The following is a 14,815-nucleotide window of genomic DNA, read 5'->3' as shown; positions in this document are numbered from 1 at the left end:
TCTCCCTGTAAGATTGAATGTGTTTAAGTATATATAACCGTTCATTTATCTTTAACCGCACATCATTCTACAATGGTCTATTGGTATTGTAAGTACATTTAAATTGCATAACTAGGGAAGTAGAGAAGGTTTTGAACTAAATAATAGAAGCGTGGATCAAATGTGGGCAGATGTGCTATTTCAAAGAGTAGTGACAAGGGAAGAGAGGAAGGTATTAATATGGGAAACGATAAACAGACCATGACAGGAAGGAACATGGAGTACAAATCTAAGTGTAAATCAATAGATAAAGCTCGAAGTTACAAAAATAATATCAGGACGAAACATAAGGCTCTGTATCTGATTGCAAATAGCATTATAAACAAAACAGATGAACTGATAGCGCAAATAGAGATTAATGAGTACGATCTGATAGCCATTACAGAGACATGGCTGCAGGGCGACATAGATTGAGACTTGAATATTGAAGGGATGCAATTTTTAGTAAGGATAGAAGCTAAGAAGGAGGGGAGGTTCTGTTAATTAAGATAGGCATTAGCACAATAGAGAGGGATGAACTAAATTTAAGAAACCAGGGTATAGAAGCGTTTTGGGGAAAGATGAAGAATGATAAAGGCACAAAGTCACATGTGGGAGTGGTGTACAGGCCCTTCAACAGCAATCATATGGTAGGACAGGATATCAAAGAAGAAATAATGGGAGCTTGTCAGAAAAGTACTGCAATTATCATGAGGATTTTAATTTACATATCAACTAAAATAATCAGATGGGCAAAGGTAGCATGGATGACAAATTTCTAGAATGTTTTCGGGGTAATTCCCTAGATAATCACATTCTGGAGGCAACCAGGGTGCAGGCTATACTTGATCGGGTATTGTGCAATGAGAAAAGATTAATTAATGACCTCATTGTGAAGGCACATCTAGGTAGCAGTGACCCTAATATGGTTGAATTTTACATTCAGTTTGAGGTTCAGAAGGGTGGGCCTAAGATTTATATTTAATTAAAGGCAATTATGAGGGCATGAAAGCAGACCCAGCAAAAGGAACAGACAATTTAGGTTAAGGGATAGGCTGATAGAGATGCTGTGGCAGACATTTAAGGGGATAGTAAAAAATGACCAAATGATTAATAAGGAGGAAAAATTAGAGTACGAGAGAAAGATGGCTAGAAATATAAAGATAGTAAAGATTTCGATAGATGTTGGAAAAATAAAAGAGTTAACATAGTGAATCTGGGGCGTTAATAATGAAAAATAAGAAGAACCTAGATGAATTGCATCATACTTCACTACAGAGAATACAAGTAACATTTCAGGAATAATGATAAATCAGGAAGTGGAAGGGAGGGAGGAACTCAATAAAATGACAATCACCAGGGAAGTGATACTCAGCAAATTGCTGAAGTTGCGGGTTGAAAAGTTCTCGGATCCTGATGGATTTCACTCTGGAATGTTAAACCAAGTGGCTAGTGAGATAGTTGATGCATTGATACTAATTTTCCAAAATTTACTAGATTCAGGGAAGGTTCTATTAGAATGGAAAATGCAAATGTACTTCCTTTATTCAAAAGGGGAAGGTGACTGAAAACAAGAAGATACAAGCCTGTTAGCTTAACATCTGTCATAAGGAAAATGCTGGAAGCTATTATTAAAGATGTTATAGCAAAGTATTTAGATAAAAATCAAGATAATCAGGCAGATTCAACATAGTTTTGTGAAAGGGAACTCATGTTTAACAAATTCATTTAAGTTCTTTGAAGAAGAAATATGTGCTATTGAAAGAGGTGGATGCATTATACTTAGATTTGCAGAAGATATTTGATATGGTGCCTTATCAAAGATTATTGTGGAAAATAAAACCTCATGGTGTAGGGGGTAACATATTGGCATGGATAGAAGATTGGCTAGCTAACAGGAACGAAAGCGTAGGCACATATGAAACTTTCTCTGGTTGGCGGGAGTGGTGTGCCATTGGGATCAGTGCTGGGACCTCAGCTCCTTACAATTTATATGAATAATTTGGATGAAGGGGCCAATAGTGTGGTTACTAAATTTGCTGATGACACAAAGATAGATCGGAAAGAGGATAAATGGAGGCTACAAGAGGAGATAGATAGGTTGGGTGAGTGGGCAAAGATCTGGCAAATGGAATATAATATGGAAAAATATAAGATTATCCATTTTGTCAACATGAATAAAAAAGAAAAATGGTGAGAGAGGGCAGAGCTCTGAGATGCAGTGGGATCTGACTGCTCTACTGCATGAATCTTAAAAGATTAGAATGCAGGTGCAGCAAGTAATTAGCAAAGCGAATAGAATATTATTGTTTACTGCAAGAAGAACTGAACACAAGAGTAACTTATGCTTCAGTTATACAAGGCATCGGTGAGACCACATCTGGAGTGCTGTGTACAGTACCGGTCTCCTTATTTAAATGCATTGGATGCAGTTCAGAGAAGGTTTAGTAGATGAATACCTGGGATGGACAGGATGTATTATGATGAAAGGTTGGACAGGCTAGGTTTGTACCTGCTCGAATTTAGAAGAGTAAGAGGTGACTTAATTGAAATATATAAAATCCTGATTAGACTTAACAGGATGGAGGTGGAAAGGATGTTTCCTCTCATGGGTGAATCTAGAACTGGAGCCACTGTTTAATAATAAGAGCTCCCACATTTAAGATGAAGATGAAGACAATGTTTCTCTATGAGAGAGTTATGGGACTTTGCAGTTTTCTTCCTCAAAATGCAACTGAGGCAGAGTTTTTAAATATCTTTTAAGACAGACAGAGATAGATTCTTGATAAGCAAGGTGGGGAAAGATTATTGGAGGTAGTCAGGAATGTAGATCTGAGGTTAAAATTAGATCAATCATGAATTTATTGAATAGTAGAGCAGACTCAAGGGGCCAAATGGCCTATTCCTGCTCCTGGTTCATATGTTTCTGTATAAATGACATAAAAATATTTTTCTGTTCATTTAATTTTATCAGTGCTCCAAACTTCTTTACCTTTACTTCTTGCCTAATATTAGTGAACAGGAGAAAAATATAGCCCTTAATAATGCGAATAGCAAAGTGCATCAAGCAATCTATGTGATTTATTGTGCAGAGTTACTAGAACATTTTGAGTATGAACTTTCAATGACATCAAAATATAATCTGCACAGAACCATCTTGCCATAAACAAGCAGTTCAAAGCTTCACATTTCACTGGCAGGAATTATGCCTCTTAATGAAAAATTTCATATGGCCTTGGTGCTTTATTTGTTGATTTGCTGGTAATTCAAAACATGGCTTATAATAGTTGATTAAATTGCTCAAGCTTTTTTAAAATGTAAGAAGATATTTGTACTTTCTGTCATAAATCATTTCTTTTTTCCTATGGGTTTTGAATAACTGCGAAGATGGCCTCTGAGGATGCAATTAAACACTCAGGTCAGGCAAAAAACAAAAGGTGAAAAAACAGCAATATTCAGAAAGATGTTGTTCAGCATATAATTTGACCTGAACAACAGAGAAACCCGTTTTTTTTTGAAGGCCTCCCTCAAGCAACCTCACTTTTCTCATAACCCAACAGATTCATCTCAACTCTTTATTGATATTGTTATGAAACATAAACAAGCATTACAGACTTTGAAAAATAACCCTGTTATATAAAAATACAACATCAATACACAAGATATAATCCTGCATATAACTCTTGGAAGCATCTTGGAAGTATTGTTTTTTTAAATCTGCACAATTATTTGTCTATCAGTCCATGTTCACTTGCTGAGATCCACACTGAAATTATTCATTATTCCCTCTTTAACTTTAAAAGCCATTAAAATCTGGATCTATCACTGAATGTCTAGGAAATGGCTACATAATTATGCTATGGTTAATAGTTATCTTAAATCTTGTAGGAACATTTTGTGGAATTCACTGGAATTAAACAATATGGCCTATAAATGTGTTGTGGCACTGTCCATTTCAGATTCTAATTGGCCTCCTTAACCCCCAATATCATGAGCAGGAAATGTAAAGCCTGACATATGTCCTTTACCCATGCTTGAAGGAGATATTAATCCCTTTGAATATGTAAAAAAGAGGTTTAATTGCACATGTAAAAAAGGGGTCTAATCCCTGCTTCAAGATTGACCCAAATATCATTGCTGACTGCACTCAGGAAAATTTGGCCTAGGAGGCATAGCCTGCTAATCACAAAGCCAACTCATCTAAATGAACCTGGAGCTGTGAGAGGAGGGATGCCCTTCCAGACTCTACATACAAGGAACTGACTGCTGCTGCTTTTGATCCATCGAAACTGCTGCTGGCACTGATATTTGATCATTCCAGCTCCTGGTCTGACCCCTTGATCCAACCCTACTGCTTTCTTTGCTGACTCCCAGTTGGTCCCTGTGGACTCTGCTCCATTTTGGCCACTCGCTGTCAACCTCTGATCACCCACTTTGATTTACATGTTCTCTGGCCCATGGTCTGAATGCAGACCCAACACCTGAACCCACCTACCTGAGGGCTGCAAATAATCTCTGAGACCATATTGGCTTCTTTTAAAATGAAGCCCCAATGCAATATTTGGGGAGCCACATGTTTTACCATACAGGTACAAAGAAAAAAGTCTTATGCCTGTGTGCGGTCCATGTCTGTACCTACATCGTGTGAAGGAACAGAGATCCATCTTATTTAAGACGATAAAACATAAAGGCCTTTCTTTAACAGGAGGGAATATAGGGGAACTGGACATGGAGGGTTGCGGCACTTCCAATATTCCAGCCATAAAAATCCATGAAAATCAAGAGTGAAATTTCCAAATTAAAGTTTTAAACTTTGAAACATCCCCAAAAAAGGGAATGGAACAGTCTGCAATCTTAATGTTGATTTTGCTGGTGGATGAGGAGCTACATGAGCCCTGCTTGAAACCTCAAGCCAATCAGATTCTGCAATGTTGGAGATACTTTGTTGTATCTTTGAAGCTGATCTGATTGACAGCTTTGCACTTACAGCTGATTTGTTAGGGCTGTGATAAATACAAGCAGTTCAACTGACTGAACGATATTTCCAGATCACTGCAGTGAGACCGAACAGGATGAGAATAAAGGAATACACCTACGCAAACAGTTAATCAAAAAATTCAGCAGACTCAGGAAACAGTTTAATGCACTGGTAAAAGTTAAATTAACATGACGCTATTATTACTCTGCTAATTTAACTTCTATGCTTAATGCTTTCTCATAACCATTACTTTATACAGTAGTTGGGAACATATAGTTAGTTAGCATCGTATTTATCTGCCTTTCAAAGAGATGGAGAATATATAGTACAGTTATGTGTCAACTTGGTTCAGTCTGTAACGCTCGGCAACCAAGCTAAAGGATTATGAGATGACTTTTAATGCATGCAACACTGGCAGTTTTGAGGATGGAGGGTTCACATAAATTTCAGTGGTACCCTTTCTACTGCTTACCCGCCTGCCTCTCCCTTGTCTGAAATGTAATGATGAACAGAGAAGGCATTGCGCAACCCACCCATCCTTCTGCCTATTGAAGCGTTTAAGTGATCAATTAATAATCACTTAAGGGCCGTAGTCCATCAGTATCTTACCCACAGTGAGGAGGAGGTATACACCACACAGGAAGCTCATTAGCCTTATCTGTGTTGGTTGGTGTCAGGTAAGGCAGGGGACCTCCTAAGGGGGTTCATTCGAGGTGCTTACGAAACATTATCTGGTCACTTATTCATTTTCTATTTGTGGAAACTTGCTCAGTGCAAAGTATCTGTGCATTTTCCTACATGGAGTAACTCAGAAATAAAATCCACTGGGACATGGAAAGCACTTTAAGAGTGTAAATTATTTCCTTATATCTGGAATAACAGAAGACTGGTGTGTTCCAGGGACCTTAGTGGCACCCAATGTCAAACTTGGCCTAGATTTTGAAGATAATGACAAGTGAGTTGTGATGGACAATTTACAATGAAAGTCCGACAATTCCTAGAATGGAACAGCCTGTGCTGCATTTTGTAGTAGCTCTCAATGCACCTAAGATGTGGTCCCAGTGATATAAGTGCCTGAGGAGAATATAAGATGATGCCTCCCTTAGCCTCCTCAAACTTCAGCATCAGGGTTACCAATGGGTGTGCCTTGAATGTTGTCCACATGTGTTTAGTCACTTACAGTCCTTGTCATCTGGTAGAAAGGAGTGCTGCATTGTGAGTAGGGGAACATAATAAATTCCAACAAAACTTCAGCAAGAATGCCAGAATACACTTTTGGTCACTGCTGTGTTTTACAAAGTGATCAATTTAGGTAGATCTGGAAATTGATCTGGGGCTGAGAAAAAAAAGTGAAATGACAGCCTAATGAATGATTAGAGAAACCACAGACACCACCCTTTCTGCTCAACAGATACTAACAAGTTGACCCGTTAACTAAATGTAGTAGATCATTTGTCAGAGTTTTGCGAAGTATTGGATGACAAAAGTATCCCATGGCTTGTGACCCAATATAATTTATCTCTGTCAGCTTTCTGTGCTCTTTCTCTCTTTCTGTATGTAACACTGTCCTCTAAGTTAGAGATGATGCAGCTCCTGGTTCTGTTATGCACTGCAAATGTTAAAATAATTCAAGGACAAGTTAGACTCATTTCAAGAGATAATATCCTCATGCTAAAGATTTTGGGAACGTGTTTCTATTTATCTTGCAATTCCAAGATGTAACTAAAATTGAAACTGCATTATTGTTTTATTTGTATGTAATGTCACAATGAAGATGATACATGTCTATTCTGCTCTTACCTGTTGAAATAGAAATAAATCTATCTTTCTGCCTGAAGATGGTGCTCCTTCAATAACAGAGTAATTATTTTGAAGTTTATTTGTTTTCTTAACAGAGAGCCAGTTATTATAAAGGCTTCTCACCTTATTGCAAGGGCAATGAAATACAGAGGTCGGGATGAGTTGCTGAAACTATACAGAGCCTTACTGAGACACATCTGGAGTACTATATATAGTATTGGTCTCCTTACTTAAGGCATATGATTGCATTGGAAGCAGTTCAGAGAAGATTCACTTGTCTCATTCCTGAGATGAAAGGATTGTCTTATGAGGAATGATTGAACAGGTTAGGCTTATTTTAAAGTTCAGAAGAGTGAGAGGCGATCTCACTGAAACATACAAGATTCTAAAGGAACTTTACAGGGTGGATGAAGGTAGGATACAAATAGGGTGTTTCCCCTTGTGGGGGAGTCTGGAACTTGGGGGCACAAGCTAAAAATAAGGAGTACATAGAACATAGAACATAGAACATAGAACATTACAGCGCAGAACAGGCCCTTCGGCCCACGATGTTGCGCCGACCAGTTACAAAAACAATGACCCACTAGCCTATACCAATCCCTTTTCGTCCATAAACCTATCCAGAGATCTCTTAAACGCCCCCAAACTAGACGCATTTACAACTGCAGCAGGCAGGGCATTCCAATCCCTCACCACCCGCTGGGTAAAGAACCTACCCCTGACATCCGTCCTGTAGCTACCCCCCCTTAATTTAAAGCCATGCCCCCTCGTGCTAGCTTTCTCCATCCGAGGAAAAAGGCTATCACTATCCACCCTATCTAAACCTCTAATCATCTTATATGTTTCAATAAGATCCCCTCTTAGCCGCCTTCTTTCCAACGAAAACAACCCTAGATCCCTCAGTCTCTCCTCATAGGACCTCCCCACCATACCAGGCAACATCCTAGTAAACCTCCTCTGCACCCTCTCCAACGCCTCCACATCCTTCTTGTAATGCGGGGACCAGAACTGCACACAGTACTCCAAGTGCGGCCGCACTAGAGTAGTGTACAGTTGCAACATTACACTGCGACTCCTAAATTCAATCCCCCTACCAATAAACGCCAAGACACCGTACGCCTTCTTGACAACCTTATCTACTTGATTCCCAACTTTCAGGGATCTATGTACACACACACCTAGATCCCTCTGTTCATCCACACTATTCAAAGTCCTCCCGTTAGCCCTATACTCGACACATCTGTTGCTCCTACCAAAGTGAATTACCTCACACTTCTCCGCATTAAATTCCATCCGCCACCTCTCGGCCCAGCTCTGCAACCTATCTAAGTCTCCCTGCAGACTATGACACCCTTCCTCACAATCTACCACACCTCCAACTTTGGTGTCATCAGCAAATTTACTAATCCACCCAACTATACCCTCATCCAGATCATTAATAAAAATTACAAACAACAGTGGCCCCAAAACAGATCCCTGAGGCACACCACTCGTAACTGCACTCCATGATGAATATTTACCATCCACCACCACCCTCTGTCTCCTATCTGATAGCCAATTCCTGATCCAACTTCCTAGATTACCCACAATCCCATACATCTGCATTTTCTGCAGAAGCCTACCATGGTGAACCTTATCGAACGCCTTACTAAAATCCATGTATACCACGTCAACTGCCTTACCCCCATCCACCTCTTTGGTCACCTTCTCAAAAAACTCAATAAGGTTAGTAAGGCACGACCTACCTGCTACAAAACCATGCTGACTATTTCTAATCAATTCATTACACTCCAAATAACTATAAATCCTATCCCTAATAATTTTTTCTAAAACCTTGCCCACAACAGAAGTAAGACTCACCGGTCTATAATTCCCGGCAAAGTCTCTGTTCCCCTTCTTAAACAATGGGACAACATTCGCTATCCTCCAATCCTCCGGGACTACACCAGAGACCAATGACGACCTGAAGATCAGAGCCAGAGGCTCTGCAATCACCTCTCTAGCCTCCCAGAGAATCCTAGGGTAGATCCCATCCGGACCAGGGGACTTATCTATTTTCAGCCCCTCAAGAATTTCCAGCACATCCTCTTTATCAACCGTAATACTGTCTACACTTAAGACAGGGATGAGGAGGAAATTTTCTCAGAGTTGCTGGATCTTGGAATTCTCTTCCCCAGAGAGCAGTGGGGGCCAGGTGATTGGTTATATCCAAGGTTGAGTTAGACAGATTTTTGATTGACAAAGGAATCAAGGGTTATGACAGGCAAGCAGGAAAGTGGAGTTAAAGCCACAATTAGATTAATGGGCTAAATGGCCTATTCCTGCTCCCATTTCTTATGAACATCACTCTCAGTATTCCTACAGACTCTGCCTACCTTGATCTTTCCAACATTCCATTTTTCAATTGATTTGGGAGCAGCAGTGAGACAAAAATGTTAAAATAAAAAGCTTCCCACCTTTGTCATTTCTTAAAGAGTATTGATTTAAGCAGCCAGCTTTAATAATCTATTCAAATTGCGTGCAAAGTCTGCTCATGGATGGTACAGTTGTAAAATGGCCAATGTCAATTGGCAATATTAAAAGTTTATACAGTTGCAATCTTCCAGATAGCCTTAATTCCTCCCACTGCTCTCTCTGTCAATGTCCTGAAGCACTTTATTGTCACCCTCTGATTTGACCACTCGGTTTGCTAGGTCTGAATGCACATGTTGTGGTTTCCCCACTGATTTCCTGTCTTATCAGCAAGCTGCTTTCCAGTGTTGGAAACTTGGGGACAACTCCCCAAGAGCAAAAGAGGTCCAACTACCAAAATAGTTTTCATCTCTCACTGGTGACATCAGATGGGCTTTTTGATTGGTTCATCAAATATATGTTAAAGATGAAAATTAATTCCATTGTGAAAATAGTTGAATGAGATTCAGGAAAAACAGCCCCCACCATTTCTATGGTCCAAGCTCATCTCCAACAGTTGTCCACACTGGACAACTCTTTGTCCAACACCAGAAAAGGCAATTACAAAAGTGTATTATAAAATACTAGGCCATCAACTATTTCAAACATTTCAATAAGTACTTAACTCATACTTAGTGATTTAAAGATCTCTGCTGATTTTAGGCGCAATCTGATTTACATTCAGATTCAATCAGCTGTTCTCACCACAGTAAAGTGCAATTACTTTAGTAATGAAATTCTTGATCCAACTATTAACAATTAGGAAAAGCAGATGCTCAGTCAGATTTCCTGTGCTTCTAAATTATGCTCGTTATTTGCTTTTTGTTTTATTGCCCATCATGCATGGAAAATAAATTGTGTTAATACCACGTGGTCACTATAAATGTCAATAAAATATTTATTCAATGTGCAGTGAAGTCATTACCCAAACAAGCAGAATACTGAATGACATAGCCAAGGGTCCCAGGGTGGGGAGCGTCATGAAGGCCTGACTGATTGCAAGGGGGTTCTCATGGGGAGAGTGGAGGGGGGTTGGGAGGTCATTGAGCCTTAGAGGGAGGGTGCTCTCAGTCAGAAGGGGTCACCCAAGATTAACCTGCATTTTCAGGTTTCCCCTCATGAGTTGTCATCCATCTGCCAACCTGAAGATTGGAAATACCCCTTAAATGTCCATTAATTGACCACTTAAGGGCCTCAATTGGGGCAAGGGGCAAGGGGAAGCTTCATGTTCCCCCTGCCCACCTAAATATTCAGTGAGGTGAAGTATAAAATTGTGGCCCTAGATTCAAATCTGACCCATATTGATGGGATGAAATTCCCTAAGGATTCTAACTGAAATAGGTTTTGGTGGTCTGGGTTCAACTCTGAGCATTGGCATTATCATAAAACTATCCCTAACTGTTGGTCATTCATAAGAACATAAGAAATAGGAGCAGGAGTAGGCCACCTAGTCCCTCGAGCCTGCCCCGCCATTCAATGAGATCATGGCTGATCTGATAGTGGTTCAGTTCCACTTACCCGCCTGCTCCCCATAACCCTTAATTCCTTTATTGGTCAGAAATCTATCTACCTGTGACTTAAACACATTTAACGAGATAGCCTCCACTGCTTCAATGGGCAGAGAATTCGGAAGATTCACTACTCTCCGAGAGAAGAAGTTCCTCCTCAACTCTGTTCTAAATTGACTCCCCCTTATTTTGAGGCTGTGCCTTCTAGTTCTTGTTTCCTTTCTAAGTGGAAATAATCTCTCTGCCTCTACCCTGACTAGTCCCTTCATTATCTTGTATGTCTCTATAAGATCTCCCTTCAACCTTCTAAACTCCAACGAGTACAGGTCCAATCTACTCAATCTCTCCTCATTAGCTAACCCCCTCATCTCTGGTATCAACCTGGTGAACCTTCTCTGCACTCCCTTCAAGGCCAGTATATCCTTTCGCAAATAAGGGGACCAAAATTGCACACAGTACTCTAGTTGCGGCCTCACCAGTGCCTTGTACAGTCACAGCAAAACCTCCCTGCTTTTATACTCCATCCCCCTCATGATAAAGGCCTACATTCCATTTGCCTTCTTGATCATCTGCTGCATCTGCAAACTGACTTTTTGCGATTCATGTACAAGGACCCCCAGGTCCCTCTGCACAGTAGCATGTTGTAATTTTTCACCATTTAAATAATAGCCCATTTTACTAATATTCCTTCCAATGTAGATAACCTCACATTTGCCAATGTTATACTCCATCTGCCAGATCCTTGCCCACTCACTTAGCCTATCTAAATCTCTCTGCAGACTTTCCGTGTACTCCATGCAATTCGCTTTCCCACTCATCTTTGTGTCATCAGCAAACTTTGTTACCCTACACTTGGTCCCCTCTTCCAGATCATCTACGTATGTGGTAAACAGTTGAGGCCCCAGCACCGATCCTTGCAGCACGCCACTAGTTACCAACTGCCAACCAGAAAAGCATCCATTTATTCCAACTCTGCTTCCTGTTAGATAGCCAATCCTCAATCCACGCTAACACTTTACTCCCAACTCCGTGTACCTTAATCTTTTGCAGTAACCTTTTGTGAGGGACCTTATCGAACGCCTTCTGGAAATCTAAAAACACCACATCCACCGGTTCCCCTCTGTCAACTGCACATCTTACATCTTCATAAAAATCCAGTAACTTCGTCAAACACGACTTTCCCTTCATGAATCCATGCTGCGTCTGCTTGATTGAACCATTCTTTTCCAGGTGTCCTGCTATTTCTTCTTTAATGATGGATAACCGGCTTGTAGTTACCCGCCTTTTGTCTACCTCCTTTTTTAAACAGTGGCATCACATTAGCCTTTTTCCAATGAGCTGGCACCTCCCCAGAGTCCAGCGAATTTTGATAAATTACAACTAACGCATCTGCTATTACTTCTGCCATGTCTTTCAGAACCCTGGGATGCATTCCATCCGGGCCCGGGGACTTGTCTACCTTTAGTTCCCATTAGCCTACCAAGCACTACCTCTTTAGTAATAGTAATTGTTTTAAGGGCCTCACCCCCTACAGTTCCACGACTTTTCAATTTTCAAGGCTAACGATAGTAGGTTTGGGGAATTGTAAAAGATATCACAACAGTGTAATGGGGGGTGCTATTCACATGATCCATATAGAAACAAGTAGTTGGGGCAGATTGGAGGGAGCTCCGTTTCTAAATGACATTGGATGAACTATCTGTGACCCTTCACCTTGAGAAGCGCAAAAAGCAACAGCAGAAGCCAGAAGATCAGAAGTCAATCCAGGTCTAGGACAGCACTGCAAGAGTCTCCACTCACCTGATGAAGGAGCAGCATTCTGAAAGCTCGTGATACCAAATAAACCTGTTGGGCTTTAACCTGGTGTTGTAAGACTTTTTACTGTGCCCACCCCAGTCCAATGCCGGTATCTCCACATCAGAATTTCTCAAGGCAGCACTCTGAGCCCAACGATTTTCAGTTGCTTCACCAATGCCCTTCCCTCTACCATAAGATCAGAAGCGTGTTTGTTCCCTGGTTAATGCACAGTGTTCAGCTCCATCTGCCATTTGTTAATAATGAAGCAGTACATGCCAACATGCAGTAATACCTAGACAATATTCAGGCTTGGGCTTGGCCTGATAAGTGGGAAGTAATATCACAACATCAGGCAATAATCATCAGCAAATATTATAACCATCCTCCTTGACAATCAACAGCATTACCAAACCTCCCGATCAGATCGACATCCTGGAGACCTAACCTTGAAAAATTAAAAAAGTGTTGCATTTATATAGCATCTTTCATGCCCACAGGATGTCTGAAGGGTATTGACTGTTGTAATGTACAAAATGTGACACCTAATATGTACACACACAGCTCCCATAAACAGTAATATGATAGTGGCCAGATAATCTGTATCTGTGAAGTTGTTTGAGGGATAAATAATTGGCCAGGGCCATCAGGATAAATTCTGCACTCTTCTTCCTTTTCATTGGCTAGAAATAGAACAGGGCCAACATACATAGCATAGCTACTAGAATTAGCATCCCAGTATCACAATTCAATTGGGAGTCAAATCTATTTTTCTTACATTTGAATAGACTGGGCTCTGGAAATATGGAAATATTTTCATTTTTAAAAATTGTAACAGATGTTAAACTCTTAAACTTAACTGTTAAAGTGAAAAACAAATTTTGTAGATATAAAATTGAAGATAATAAATTATGGTTAGTATGATATTGATTTTTACTTCATGTGTCTGACTGAAAGCATAACTCGCAAATGCCGTAGGCACTAGCGAACTAAGTTGATTTCTTCTCATGAGTGAAGTAAAGATCGATATCCTATTTGATCTCATTTATTGTTCTATGCATTGATTGACATTTCTTTCCCAACGGTGTTGCATTGTATTTTCTATGCCTTCCATTTAAAGGCCTCTTTGCTGGGATTTTCTTTGGGGCTTCTCCTGCTGTCGGACCACTGTAAAAACACAATGACCAGCAGGGGAAGGAAGGAAAAGCATGAGTTTGAACAAGAGTCAATGGAAGAAGATTACCATCTTAATGGGTCACAGTAGGAGAAAGGACTGAATGTAAAGGCCAAAGTGTCTGTGTAGAAACATGGGACTTGAATGGGGTGAACTGGGTCTTGAGATGAAAGATCATCTTTGTTTAGATCTGGATGGGGTAAAGTAATGTTCTTCTGGCTCTAGATGTGATAGAATGACTTTGTGTGGGTTTGGAGTGGGTACAGTGGTTTTGTAAAAATGGTCATGGGAGAACAGATACCAAAACCATTTAAAACTTTATTTAGTGCTCTATTTATTCTAGAATATATTCTATCTTCCTCATTTTAAAGTGCATATAAAGGTTGTTTTATAAGCTGTTGTTGGCTTCCAGTTTATTAATTTTTTTCAAAAATAAAAGCTTCCTAATTTTCATGTCATGATTCTGTATGTTTATGACGGTTTTGTTATATATATTAGCATGGTGGCACAGTGGTCAGCACTGATGCCTCACAGTGCCAGGTACCTGGGTTCAATTCTGGCCTTGAGTGACTGTGTAGGGTTTATGTTCTGACCTTTAGAGTTGAAGTGAAGAGAAATTTCTTCACCCAGAGCATAGTGAAGGTGTGGAATTCACTACCACAGAAAGTAGTTAAGGTCAAAATGTCTGATTTCAAGAAAAAATTAGATATAGCTCTTGGGGCTAAAGAGATCAAGGGATATGGAAGAAGGGGGAAATCAGGATATTGAATTTGATGATCAGTCGTGATCAAAATGAATGGCGGAGCAGGCTTGAAGGGCCAAATAGCCTACTCCTGTTTCTAGTTTCTATACATGCAGCGAGTGCTAAATGACTTGGAATTTGCTACCAATGAGGGTGGTGGAAGAGGAGGTGATCAATGATTTAAAAAAAAAATGGGTAGATGCTTGAGAGAAATAAACTTGAAGGGCTATGGAGTTACAGTGGAAGACACGGGATTGACTGGATCGCTCTGCAAAGAGTTGGCATGAATTTGATGGGTTGAATGGCTATCTGCTACGATGTTATAAATCTGAGAATATCACATTCTAGAG

The 14,815-nt window shown here is 40.1% G+C and overlaps 1 protein-coding gene across 1 annotated transcript in view; it reads right to left on the bottom strand.

The window, feature by feature from the left end:
- Positions 1 to 14,815, bottom strand: part of LOC145344940 (exostosin-1-like) — a 571,757-nt gene that overhangs the window by 18,097 nt on the left and 538,845 nt on the right. The window lies entirely within an intron of this gene.

The sequence above is a fragment of the Carcharhinus amblyrhynchos genome, chromosome 7 (genome assembly GCF_965287045.1).
Source record: "Carcharhinus amblyrhynchos chromosome 7, sCarAmb.v2.hapA, whole genome shotgun sequence".
Taxonomy (NCBI): Eukaryota; Metazoa; Chordata; class Chondrichthyes; order Carcharhiniformes; family Carcharhinidae; genus Carcharhinus; species Carcharhinus amblyrhynchos.
Note: the sequence above shows the minus strand (reverse complement) of the source record. Positions and strands in the feature narration are given on the sequence as shown.